Genomic DNA, 12,925 nt, shown 5'->3' with positions numbered 1-12,925 from the left:
CCACCCCGCCCCCTCCTCCACCCCGCCCCCTCCTCCACAGCGCGCTCGAATTCCCCGCGCGACCCCCCCCCATTCCACCCCTCGCACCCGCACACAACAGGGTACTACTACTGCTGTTGCGTCATTTGTGAGGTAATTTTATTATTGCGATGAGTAATGAAGATTTGTTTTTGAGTATTTGTGAGGTATAGTCTTGGTTCTTTCGGTAAAGTCACGTAGAAGGGAAACAATAAAATGAGAAAAATATAAAACAAAATTATCACGACGTTTCGACTGCAACACAAGCAATCATCATCAGGTGATGATCATCAGGTGATGATTGCTTGTGTTGCAGTCGAAACGTCGTGAGAATTTTATTGTTTTATATTTTTATTATTTTATTGTTCCCTTCTACGTGACTTTACCGAAAGAACCAAGAATACTGTTGGGTGTTCATGAAGTGTAAACTGTTTTAGAGCGTGTGCGGTGCTTTGAATATTGTGAGGTGTTTATTTCGTGTCTCCTGTGTGTTTATGAGGTAAGTTTATGGTTTTTATAAGGTACTAGCTTAACTACCCGGCTTCGCCCGGGACTTGAATTCACCACGCCCGGCCGCCTTTGTCTCCCCAATAGCGATGTTCACACACCACAGCAGTCACGCGTTTGAGGCTGAGTCGACCTAGGGGAGGCCCAGAAGCGGTTGAAATAATCGTCACCGGTGGTGGCCGTGAGCGGGAATCGAACTCGGGTCACCGGGTTCGTAGCGCAGCGTAGTGCTAACCACTACACACACAGATTACACACACACACATTACACACACACAGCGTGCTAACCACTACACTGCAACGCGTTACGCTTCCACACATACACAGATTACACACACACAGACACACAGATTACACACACACACAGATCACACACATTACACACACACACAGATTACACGCACACAGATTACACACACACACAGATTACACACACACATTACACACACACACACAGATTACACACACACAGATTACACACACACATTACACACACACACAGATTACACACACACAGATTACACACACACAGATTACACACACACAGCGCGCTAACCACTACACTACAACGCGTTACGCTTCCACACACACACATATTACACACACACAGACACACAGATTACACACACACAGATTACACTCACACACATTACACACACACACAGATTACACACACACAGATTACACACACACACAGATTACACACACACATTACACACACACACACAGATTACACACACACAGATTACACACACACAGCGTGCTAACCACTACACTACAATGCGTTACGCTTCCACACACACAGATTACACACACACAGATTACACACACACAGCGCACTAACCACTACACTACAACGCGTTACGCTTCCACACACACACATATTACACACACACAGCGTGCTAACCACTACACTACAATGCGTTACGCTTCCACACACACACATATTACACACACACAGCGTGCTAACCACTACACTACAATGCGTTACGCTTCCACACACACAGATTACACACACACAGCGTGCTAACCACTACACTACACCGCGTTACGCTTCCACACACACACATATTACACACACACAGCGTGCTAACCACTACACTACAATGCGTTACGCTTCCACACACACAGATTACACACACACAGATTACACACACACAGATTACACACACACAGCGCGCTAACCACTACACTACAACGCGTTACGCTTCCACACACACACATATTACACACACACAGCGTGCTAACCACTACACTACAATGCGTTACGCTTCCACACACACACAGATTACACACACACAGCGTGCTAACCACTACACTACAATGCGTTACGCTTCCACACACACACAGATTACACACACACAGCGTGCTAACCACTACACTACACCGCGTTACGCTTCCACACACACAGATTACACACACAGATTACACACACACAGCGTGCTAACCACTACACTACAATGCGTTACGCTTCCACACACACACAGATTACACACACACAGCGTGCTAACAACTACACTACAATGCGTTACGCTTCCACACACACAGATTACACACACACACAGATTACACACACACACAGCGTGCTAACCACTACACTACAACGCGTTACGCTTCCACGCGCGGGTCACGTGACAGATTTGACGTCACAGCTCACTTGCCGTGCAAAAAATAAATGTATTATTGTGCTCCCCCCCAAAAAAACACAAAAGTGTATTTTTATAATTTTTGCATGGTGTACAGTCTGGAAAGTACCCACATGGCAAATTTCCAGTTTGTTGCATGTCGGGAAGTACGCTAAACATTTTGAACAGGCACATTCACAACTTTGCCTTTCATATATATGGAGATTATACTCTTTGGTTTTATTCGGTAAAGTCACGTAGGTAAAATAAAATAAAACAAAATAAAAGAAAACAATTCAATCAAGATTTTGCTGTGACTGTTCCACCTGAAGACGGAAGCTTGTGTTGCCTCCGAAACGTCGTAATTTAATTGTTTTATTTTATTTTACCTACGTGACTTTACCGAATAAAACCAAAGAGTATGAATCCTTGCAGTCACGAAAGCTTCAAATCTAGAATATATGGAGATTGTTTTGTGTATTGTTGAGGTATACTTTTATGTTTGATATATTGCGTGTATTTGTCTTGTGCCTTTGGCATGTAAGTACTATTATATGTGTGCAGTTTTCTTATATTATCCTAGTGATGCGAGTATTCTGGGAGTGTGTTCATGAGGTAATGTGATGTGTTTGTCGTGTTTTGTGCAGTTTGCACGATGTTTAAGTGTTTTAAACCATAAATCACAGTGCAGTGTGGTCCAGATGTCTTGTGACCCCCAATTAATCGGGCGCGAAAATGTATTTCCTTTGCACATTCATTTCTGTGTTCACACCCATTGGTATACACAACACATTACGTTTTAGATAATTAAATGTGGTCACAAGACATCTAGAGCACCTTGTTCAGTACTCTGATGTGCATTACCTCTGAATAACCTCACCATTGAACATCACCGTTAATGAGCTCTGCTACAGTAATTGTTCATCATTATTAATCATCACCGACATTAATTAATGACCATTAGTGACAGCACTGGCAGGTGAGATGAATGCCACAGGATGTGATTAACTCCAGACAAGGCTAATGGTGATGTAACTCATCATCATCGTTATATTATTTGGGTCTTTCGGTAAAGCCACGTAGATATAAAAACAATTATCAAAATCACGACGTTTCGATTGCACCTGAAGACGATTCCTTGTGTTGCGATCGAAACGTAGTGATTTTGATTATTTTTATATCTACGTGGCTTTACCGAGACCCAAAGAATATGAATTCCTGCAGTCACAAAAGCTTTAAGTCAAGAATCATCGTTATATTTGTGGATGATTGTATACAAAAGCGACTGATGCATCCATCCAGAGTATTGATTATGGATGCAGTATACTAATTTGTACACTGCAGGTACAGTCCATAGACTTATGCTAATAGATCATTTACAGCCCTTTGTCAATCCACTCGTGGATAAAGGCCCTCCTACACCGTGCTGGAAATGGAAATTTTTGACCATACTCACGTATGAGATACTGTAAATAATGTTTATTGTGTATGCAGTATATTGCAGGTATATGCCATATATGGTCGAATTTATGCTTTAGAAATTGGTATTTAAAGTAAGCACCGACTAAGTGTGCAGCCTTTAAAAATTATCTGGTTCCATGCTTACGTAATTAGTTTTATGTGAACTGACGCTCCGCTGCTATGGGAATGTGGACTTGTCACCACTTGCTCAGAGCTACTGATATAGATGAGCACGGCTTGTTTGAGCAGGAGTGACCACGTTCACGTTAAATGGCATTTTAGTGCGTATGGATTGCAGTAACAGATTGAGGCAATGAGATAGACTATCACAGAACTGCAATTTCTTTAAAAAATGATTTATTTCACTCACTTGCAGAATGGACAAAGAGGTGAACTATGAAGACGAGTTTATCAGCCACACGGAACGTAAAAGACGAAGACTGGAGGTTGCAACCGATCACCATGGTTGCTGTGAGGTGACCTGCAGAACAGATTCACACGGCTCCAGCCTTCCAAAAGCTGAACCCCCCAAAGACTCTAAGACAGTTGAAATGTGTGAAATAGTTAAAACTACAAATTTTATGGGGAAAATAAGTCAAGCTGTGAAACTGTGCAAGCACATGACTGAAGAACCTCGTGACACTGTTAAGTTCTGGCCTGGCCGCAGCACTGCAACTATGCCTGAAGATACCAGGCAAATGTGGCACATTTGCAATATAATTTATAAGCACTATATAGAGGCAAGCGGAGAGAAACATTTACAAGACAACAACGGCACACAGTCTAGTCACATAATTTGGAACCTACCTGAAACAAATGAGTTGCCAGAAGTGAAATGTAAAATAGAAGCAGTACATGATGAAACACAAACAAAATACGAGGGTCAAATAGATGCATCCACTGAAAGTATCATAAACAGTTACTTCACACAGGGTGGTGTAAGTGTTTTACAACTTTCTGAAAAAGCAAACGATAATGCAAAGGACAAAATGTTTTCCAGTAAAGAAGAAACTGATAATATAAATATTGCTGACGAAAATTACAGCAAAAGTTGTTGCCTGCTTGACAGCGCAGATATTTGTACAGCATCGCAGGAGCCAAGGGTACCCACAATTTCACCGCAAAACCTAATTTCTACATCATCTGTTAATATGGAAACCAACGCAGTTACCAATGGATCAAACCAGAACCAAAGTGGCAAGGAAGCCCAAATGAATGGACTTGATCGTGTCAACAAAACACATCAAGTGGATGATGAAAAAGTGTGCAAACAGCTACATGAGAAATCTGCTAATGCTGCTGCAATCAGTTCAGTTAGCTTACCTATGTCTGAAACACATATGGGTATTACCGATATACAGAAAATAAGTTATATTAAATACACAGAAGACCAAGACAAACCTATTCAAGAACTTGGTCAGCTTAAAGTGGAATTGCCATCAAATCTAAGTGAACGATACTGCAGTCAAGAAAACATATTTATTCCATCATGTAACGTGACTCGTGTTCCAATTCTCACTCTAAATTTTGAGAAAAATAATGCTCATTTATCAAACACTGTGGAGCAAGAAAACATCTTGGTCACCAGCAAAAACCATGATGTAACTACTTCAAACAATAACAGCAACTCTCTCTCTGAAAGCATTGATGATATAAGTGTGGCTGAACAAAATGATATAAACTTAAAACCCATCACAATAGACCTTTGTAAATATGGCAATATCGACGAAACTCATGAAGGTGTGGACTGCATTGTGAGTTCCGGTTATTCAACAGGCAACATTTATGTGAGTAAAACATCACCATACTTGGTTAATGAAAACAACATACAATGTGAGTTTGTGAATATAAATGCATTAATAAATAAAACATCAAGTTTTTACCGTATCACGAAATTAAACGGCGGATGTATCAATGCAAATTTAAACCCATGGCATCTCGTAGGTGACCACTTCGTCATGCACAACGCTCAAGATTTAAACTCAGATTTTGTATTTGCACAGGATTCCCACAAAGCAGCTATATGTGCTGAAGAATGTGAAGGAGAGATCTGCCATGAGTCCAACCACGCTAAATTACTCACTCTGAGTAATAAGGAACTTAACAATGTGAGTGTGACGCACATTGTCCAGAACAAGAGTGTTGCTATCCAAAGTTGTAAGTGTTTACCTGACTTAAACTTAAAAAGCATATGCAGTTCCTGTGTAAGAAATGTCCCTTTCAGTGATCAAAGTAAACTTTACAAAGTAGATCCTGAAGATATGACTTCATGTCAAGTGGTATGTGTGAAAGATAAATTAGCTATATCTTATGCAAGAAAATTCAGAGATGTGGATGATAGAAACACAACTGGAAGACAAAGAGAAATGCCCATTCAAGTGTTAACATCGGGTACAAACACTCAGACTTTTTTGGAAACAAAAGAAGCAGTACAAGAACAAGACGGTGGGAGCACAAGATATGCTTTTGTGAAACGCAACGATCACAGCAAAAACATTCTCTTATCCGGTGCAGATAGAAATGAAACGGATCCAATTAATAGTGCAAAATATGTTGATTATTTAAACCAAGAGCGCCATGAAGTGTATTTAGTCCAAAAACAAAATTCCACAAAGAGTATCATTTCAGATGGAGAAATCGAACCCAGTGATGTGAATGAGGTTTACAGTGATCATATAGACAACACAGAAGTGAACACACATGCATCAGATTTAAAATTGAAAAACAAGAACATTAAAAGAATTGGGTTTGGAAATTTGTGCTTGTCATATCAACTTGATGACAATCGTAAAGATGAATCCTGTATTTATGAATACAACACTAAAATAATAAACGATTATGCTTTCACAAGGCATACAGATATTACCAAACTGTCAATAAATTATACGAATAACAACATATTTTCAACTGGCAGTATCATTAGAGGGAGTGACTCGGAGGCAAAAGGCATGACAGAACCTGGCTTACAGCATACACCACACGCTAGAACCGATTGGATACAGTTACACCCCGATGATTCATTAGAAGTGAGGGAAGCGTTTATTTTGGACAAAATGAAGGCGCACACTAATGAAGAAATACCCCAGATTGTTCCATACCATAATTCTCCTTTGGAAACTCCCAGTGCACCAATAAATGATGCAGCATCAAACCATGAACATATTGTACCAAGCAATGATTCTGAGTGTTCAGAAACTCTTTGTGCACCAGCAAACAATGCAGAGTCGAACCAATATTCACCAATCAACATGCGTTTTATTAACCCTGATACAAAAGAATGCATGAATGAAAATGGAAAAAATGACAAGTGCAACAATACCTTAAGAATGGACCCTCCCATTATAAAATACAAGTTACCAATAGATGAATGCGATCATCTGGGCAAAACACAACCGTGCTGTCAGTGTAAGAAATTATTTAATGTTGTAATTGAAGAGCTGAAACATTTTCATGAAGCGAACAATGAAATGCAGAGTAATGAATCCGAGCAAGCATCCGCAGCAACCACAGAAGATGCATCTTTTATTGATGCCACTCGTAGTTACTCAATAATAGCAGAGTGCAGCCGTGTCCAACAGCCAGAAGCCACCCTGCCAGACGTAGAGCATTTTGGCTTGGACAGGAAACCCAGAGCCACCGTTTCTACAGTGTCACCACTGACATGTGATCTGTCCGGACAGGAAGATGATGAAAGTAATGTGTTCTCTCCTATCAAAGGTGAATGGTTTTTACTCTTTATAGCAAGTAGGTGAGATTGTGAATTTTTCCAACATAGTTGACTACTGATTGTAATCAGTGTAATTTATTGACAACACAACTGTCTGTCATTGTATTAACATAATGTATTGTATGTGATGGGGTTGGAGGGTAGGGAGTGAGTGGTGCTACAGTGTTTAGCGCACAGCACTTTGAACTCGGTATCTCAAGTGATCCTGACCATGGCTAGCATGAGCAGTGAATGATATCTTAAACCATTTCCGGGACTTTCACTAAACTGACGAGCGATGGTGAAGCATAGTCAAACAAGCCCCATAACTAATATGATGAGGCTTTGATCCAGCAGTGGATTGGCTAAAGAATATTTAAAACATGTGGAACATGCGCAGATGATCTTTCAGACACATCTTAAAATAACCAAAACATTTCGCTCATGATGTTTACCCTTATGTAATATAGACATTAAAACATCTTTGTAAAAAATTGTACAAAAATGACATTTGCCAACGTATGCTTTGCCAACGTATTTGAGCATGAACACGGGGCATGGCTTATCTTCACTGGTCTTCCTGACCCAATGGTGACAGTTAAATATTCCTCTGGCAGGAGCCATATGAGAATTATTTTTTTAACAATATAAATAAGCTGCTGCATATTCAACTGCAGCTAATCTTGATAATGTTCCTGCAACTATTGCCCTTAAATAATCATCAGCAACATATTTTGCAGTGGATGATAATTTCAGGTAAACTTTTAAATTAATTCACACTAAATGGTGATCTGAGATGTTTTGTATCAGTGTTATTAATGTGCACTAAAAGTATAATTTTTCTCAGTTTTTTAAAATGATAATTATAGGGTTAGGTGGGAATGGTGGCATAGTGAATGGTTAGTATACACTGTGCATTGAACACAGTGACCTAAGTTTTATTGTTTGCCATGATTAACACCAGTGGCGAGGAATATCTGAACAAGTCCTGGGTTCCCCCTTCTACAGCCTGCACTGACAAGTATGGTAAAATATGGTCAAACAGCAATGGATTGACAAGGGGCTGTGAGTTGTCATTACTATTTTATATTTGGCATAAACTACCACCACAAAACTGACAGGCTTAGCGGCGGTTGCTGTGTGGACTTGCAGGTCATCATAGACTATAGGTATGCTTTTCAGAAGCAATATGACGTGGATTTTCTACCAAGAACAGTGTGGATGAGGTTTAATGTTAAACATCATTGCAATGATACATATACAATTTTGTCACAAACTCAATGTTTCATTTGCTTTTGTCAAGGAGATCAATGGAAATCAGCATTTTCCTTTACATCACCTGCATATGATGATCATCAACAGCCTTTTTGTACAGGTACGAATCAACATTTGTCAGTACACATTATAAAGTTACTATTAAAATGGTGTAATCTATGACCAAATCACCTGAAATGCACCCGATCATGCCAGATTTCGTAAGCTAATTATGGTTGAGCCTGGATGGTATTTGGAAAGATGACCGCAATGTGCATTAATAACACTTGCTCTCCTGTATGGTTGGCAGAGGAGAGCATAGCAAAAGCATTGTTGTATAACCTTCCGTGTCTATGCCCCCTACTTTCACAAACCACACTGACCAGCGTGGTGAAGTATGGTCAAAAAACCACTACGACTCGCACAGCCAGGGGAGCACCTCGTCGAGCATTTAATCGACAAAATACCTGTACATTTGCAAAACAATGTAAATGAAAGTAAATCTGAATCTTTATTTAAACTAGAGGAATCTGACGAGCTATGAAGGTCTTTTTTCATCCATAAGAGGTTTTTTTGGGTTAGATCGCGTAAATATGTGTCGTTAAAACCCGCCACCACCCGACACAGCCAACTAGTAAGGGTTGTCACGTAAACATAACATGCCAATTCGTCACTAGTACAGCACACCGGTGTGTTGGAGAGCCAAGTCACAACATGTACAATCTGAGTACGACGTTTCGCCAGTAATTACAACTAGCTTCATCAGGCGACAGACAGATTTGTGGAGTCCACCTTTTTCGTTCCTTATATAGAGGCGTAGATGTGGTGATCACACTTCTGCACTCTTGCGCAAAGTGGGGGGGGGGATCAGTAAACCCAAGTTATTCGGTTTACTAATCAATCAGTAAACTCAAGCATTTTAAGCACTCCGTTTGTTGAATGATGTTGTTTCTGATATCTATAATAGGTGAAGGGAATGAAACTCGATTTTGTTGAAAAAAGAGCATGATCTTCGCTTTTGAGTGATTTATGAGCAATTTCAATGTTGACGTTTACTATTGAATGAAGTCGAAATCGTGTTGGAGATTCTGTTTGACTTACCCGATACGAGCATGACAGTGTCATCAGCAAATTCTAAGCGATTTACGTTTAGTCCAAGATTTTTTAAATATAAGGAGACCAGAATTGGACCGAGCACAGAACCTTTTAATATTTGTGGACGAGATGTTTTCACTGTGTACCTTTTTGAGCACGGTTTGAAAGGTAACTCTTTTGACAAGTCCAGGAATAGTGCACGGCAGTAGGGCACTGAAGAGAAAACGCAATACATCCATCATTTTTTTATTTAAAGCTTTTATTTTATTGTTTTATATTTTTATTATTTTATAATTTCCCTTCTACGTGACTTTACCGAAAGAACCAAGAATATACATCCATCATTGCTTTCTTCCCCCGCACCTCTGATTAGCATGGTTGGCGATGTACGGTGTGAAAGAATGTCAACATACTAATACATACATTGCTGTGGTCGTACAGTAATCCCCATGAAAACCAGACTGTCTACTATGTGTAGCGCCGTAAATGGGCTGCAAATATCCGCAATGGCGAACAGTACCCATCAGGCGGGAAACACCGTTATGATTCCTAGCCTGGGGGGGAGGAGGGGTATTCTACGATCCCCCGCAGACCCCTCCCAACGGGTGGGGGCTGTGGGGTGTTCTACGATCCCACAGAGCCCCGCCCCTCGGCATAGAAACTGTATATAAGGAGGGCCTCTGGAGAGGTTAGAGCAGACATGGGCAAAGTACGGCCCCCGGGCCGTATACGGCCCGTTGGGCTTTTTAATCCGGTCCGCCGAACTTGTCCAAATATTATTAAATTAAAATTTCCCCTTCTCCTGTAATGCCCCCATTTCCCCATTAGATGGCGCACTTTGACCGGGAGTTACGATATGTTTTTTGTATTGTTCATGTTCGTGAAATTTGTTAATTTGCCTTGCAAATAAATGCTTTGCTACCTGTTAAAGGCCAAATCCTTTCATATAATTATTTTTACATGTCATTTATATTAGTTCACACAAACACTCCATCCATCTGTTCCTGGCCCGGCCCCTCTGTCAAATTTTAGAACCCATTGTGGCCCGCGAGTCAAAAAATTTGCCCACCCCTGGGTTAGAGGCAGTTGCAGCTGAAGACTGAAGACCGAAGACTGAAGGCCAGCTAGACTAGGACCCTGGACCCTCGAGCCTGCTGCCTTTATAATGGCTGGGTCGAGCTTGGACCAGTGGTCGGACCAGTACCGTACCAGGTTCGGTCAGGGTAGCCTCCCCTAGGTCATGGATAGCCGGAGGGCAGGAAGCCAGCAGGGGGCAGTGTTAAGTCACAATAGCCCAAAGGCTGTACCTTCCTAGCTAGGTGGCGTAAGAGAGTTATAATATAAAATAAACACACCGTGTTGCCTCTACTTTATCGTCTCCGTCTCCATACAAGAACACACTACATATGTAAGCGATTATGACTTTTTAGGCATTAGTTTATTTGTGATTCAATAATGTTTTCAAATATTTTAGTAAATGGAAACATTTTAAAGATTAGTCTGTAAAATCATTATTAGGGTCTTCCTTGGAGCCATTTTTATATACTGGACAAATAAGAGCAGATTTCCACTCTAGTGGAAATGTACCTTCGGTAAGTGAGAGGTTGAAAATTTGTGAGGGATTTTATATGAAATCTGCCACAGCCACAAGTGCAAATATCAATGTTCAAGTATCACTGTTCAAAATGACTTGTACACAAAATTCCACATTGATGATTGGTCCAGTGAATGTTGAAACTGTGGTCATTGAAAAATTGCCCGTGAGACCACCTCTCTTCTGGAAACCATTCAGGTCAATGAAAATCTTGGGGAACACCATACTTGGAAACATGGTTCAGCAGAGTGCTCATACTGTACTACTACGTGCAGATTCTAGATCACTTACCTATTGCTGTTTATTAATTTTGCAATATTCTTTGAACACAGGAACTTTGCCAAAAGAAGATGTACCGGTGGATAAAGTTGCTCCGCTAAAAACTTGCACTGGACTCCGCCGACTAGGCTTATCCAAATATGCAAAAGTAAAACGGCTGCATCCATACCTTAACTAATATTATTCTATACTTTACACTCCCTTTAGTGGCTCTAGACCCAGATTTATATTTTCCGCATTCCATATATTGTGAGTGACGAGCAGACCTGTTTTCAAATGCTCTTGCTGTGTAAAGTTTTGGACATTCTCGGACAGATCATTTTCTCCCATGGGCTAGAATTGCACAGCATTTACTGGATGTACAATTATAAGTAGCAAAATGTGCTTGTGAAAATAAAAACACATTTTCATTTGACGTAAGTAATGTGGATACAGTATAGTGTGGAAATAATGATCTCTTTATTTCTTGTTGCATTATCTTGTAGCGTTAATCCATATATTCATATACTGTATCTTCTTGGTTCTTTCGGTAAAGTCACGTAGAATAGGAATACAATAATAAAATAAAATAAGACAACAAAATTCTCATAACGTTTCTTTGCAGTCACGAAAGCTTTAAATCGAAATCATATTCTGTACTTGTAGTTTTGTGGTGTTTTATTCATGTTACACTTATCCCATATATTATTTAAATAATTAATCCTTTAACATGCTATTTTACCTTGGACAGCCTTACTGAGTCGCATGACTTTTTCAGGAGGGTCGTGCCCTATCTTCGCAACAAGGGTGAATAATTTGCGTACATTTTGAGATTGTGACTATATCGACTAAATATAAATGTGTCGTTTAATGTACATTGTGATGACATCACCATTACTCTAACCCAAAAACACCATTGTTATGGATAATATTCGTCGCGAAAGCCTACGTGTTAGACCATTAAGCTGACACACAATAGCCTACTCTTGTGAATTACATCACTAAATTTTTTACATCCACTGTGAAGCAGACGACATGTAGTATGGTATATATTTATGGCTTATATGCCTACAGTATTAATCAGGGAGGCCACTGGATTCAAACTGTAAAACCTCCACAACAAGCGGTGAATACGCTCCCGCTGGGCCATCTCACCGCCCACGTTAGTGTCTTATGTTAATGCAGAATATTTCCTTCATTCTGTGATCTCAATGTATGTATTATGTTGGACTTCTTTCGCACCGTACGAAGCCAATCGTGCTAATCTGAGGTGTGGGGGAAGGTCAACAGTTAGGACATATGTCAACTTGGATCTGTTGTACCATGTTTTGGACCTTGTTGCAATATTTTAATATACCATTTGTTAAATGTTTCTGGAAAATTACAAAATAAAATGCCTTAAATGTT

The 12,925-nt window shown here is 40.1% G+C and overlaps 1 long non-coding RNA gene across 2 annotated transcripts; it reads left to right on the top strand.

The window, feature by feature from the left end:
- The first annotated feature begins 69 nt into the window (after window positions 1-69).
- Window positions 70-12,925, top strand: LOC116945122 (uncharacterized). 2 transcript variants are annotated; one of them, XR_012942612.1, is made up of 5 exons: window positions 70-132; window positions 3,988-5,398; window positions 5,615-7,328; window positions 8,621-8,692; window positions 11,593-12,925. It is a non-coding gene; the product is annotated as an uncharacterized LOC116945122 (long non-coding RNA). The 2 variants fall into 2 exon arrangements; XR_012942611.1 differs by lacking the exon at window positions 70-132 and adding an exon at window positions 325-735.

This window comes from Petromyzon marinus, chromosome 23 (genome assembly GCF_048934315.1).
Source record: "Petromyzon marinus isolate PM22_M1 ecotype Great Lakes invasive population chromosome 23, UKy_Petmar_22M1.pri1.0, whole genome shotgun sequence".
Taxonomy (NCBI): domain Eukaryota; kingdom Metazoa; phylum Chordata; class Hyperoartia; order Petromyzontiformes; family Petromyzontidae; genus Petromyzon; species Petromyzon marinus.
Note: the sequence above shows the minus strand (reverse complement) of the source record. Positions and strands in the feature narration are given on the sequence as shown.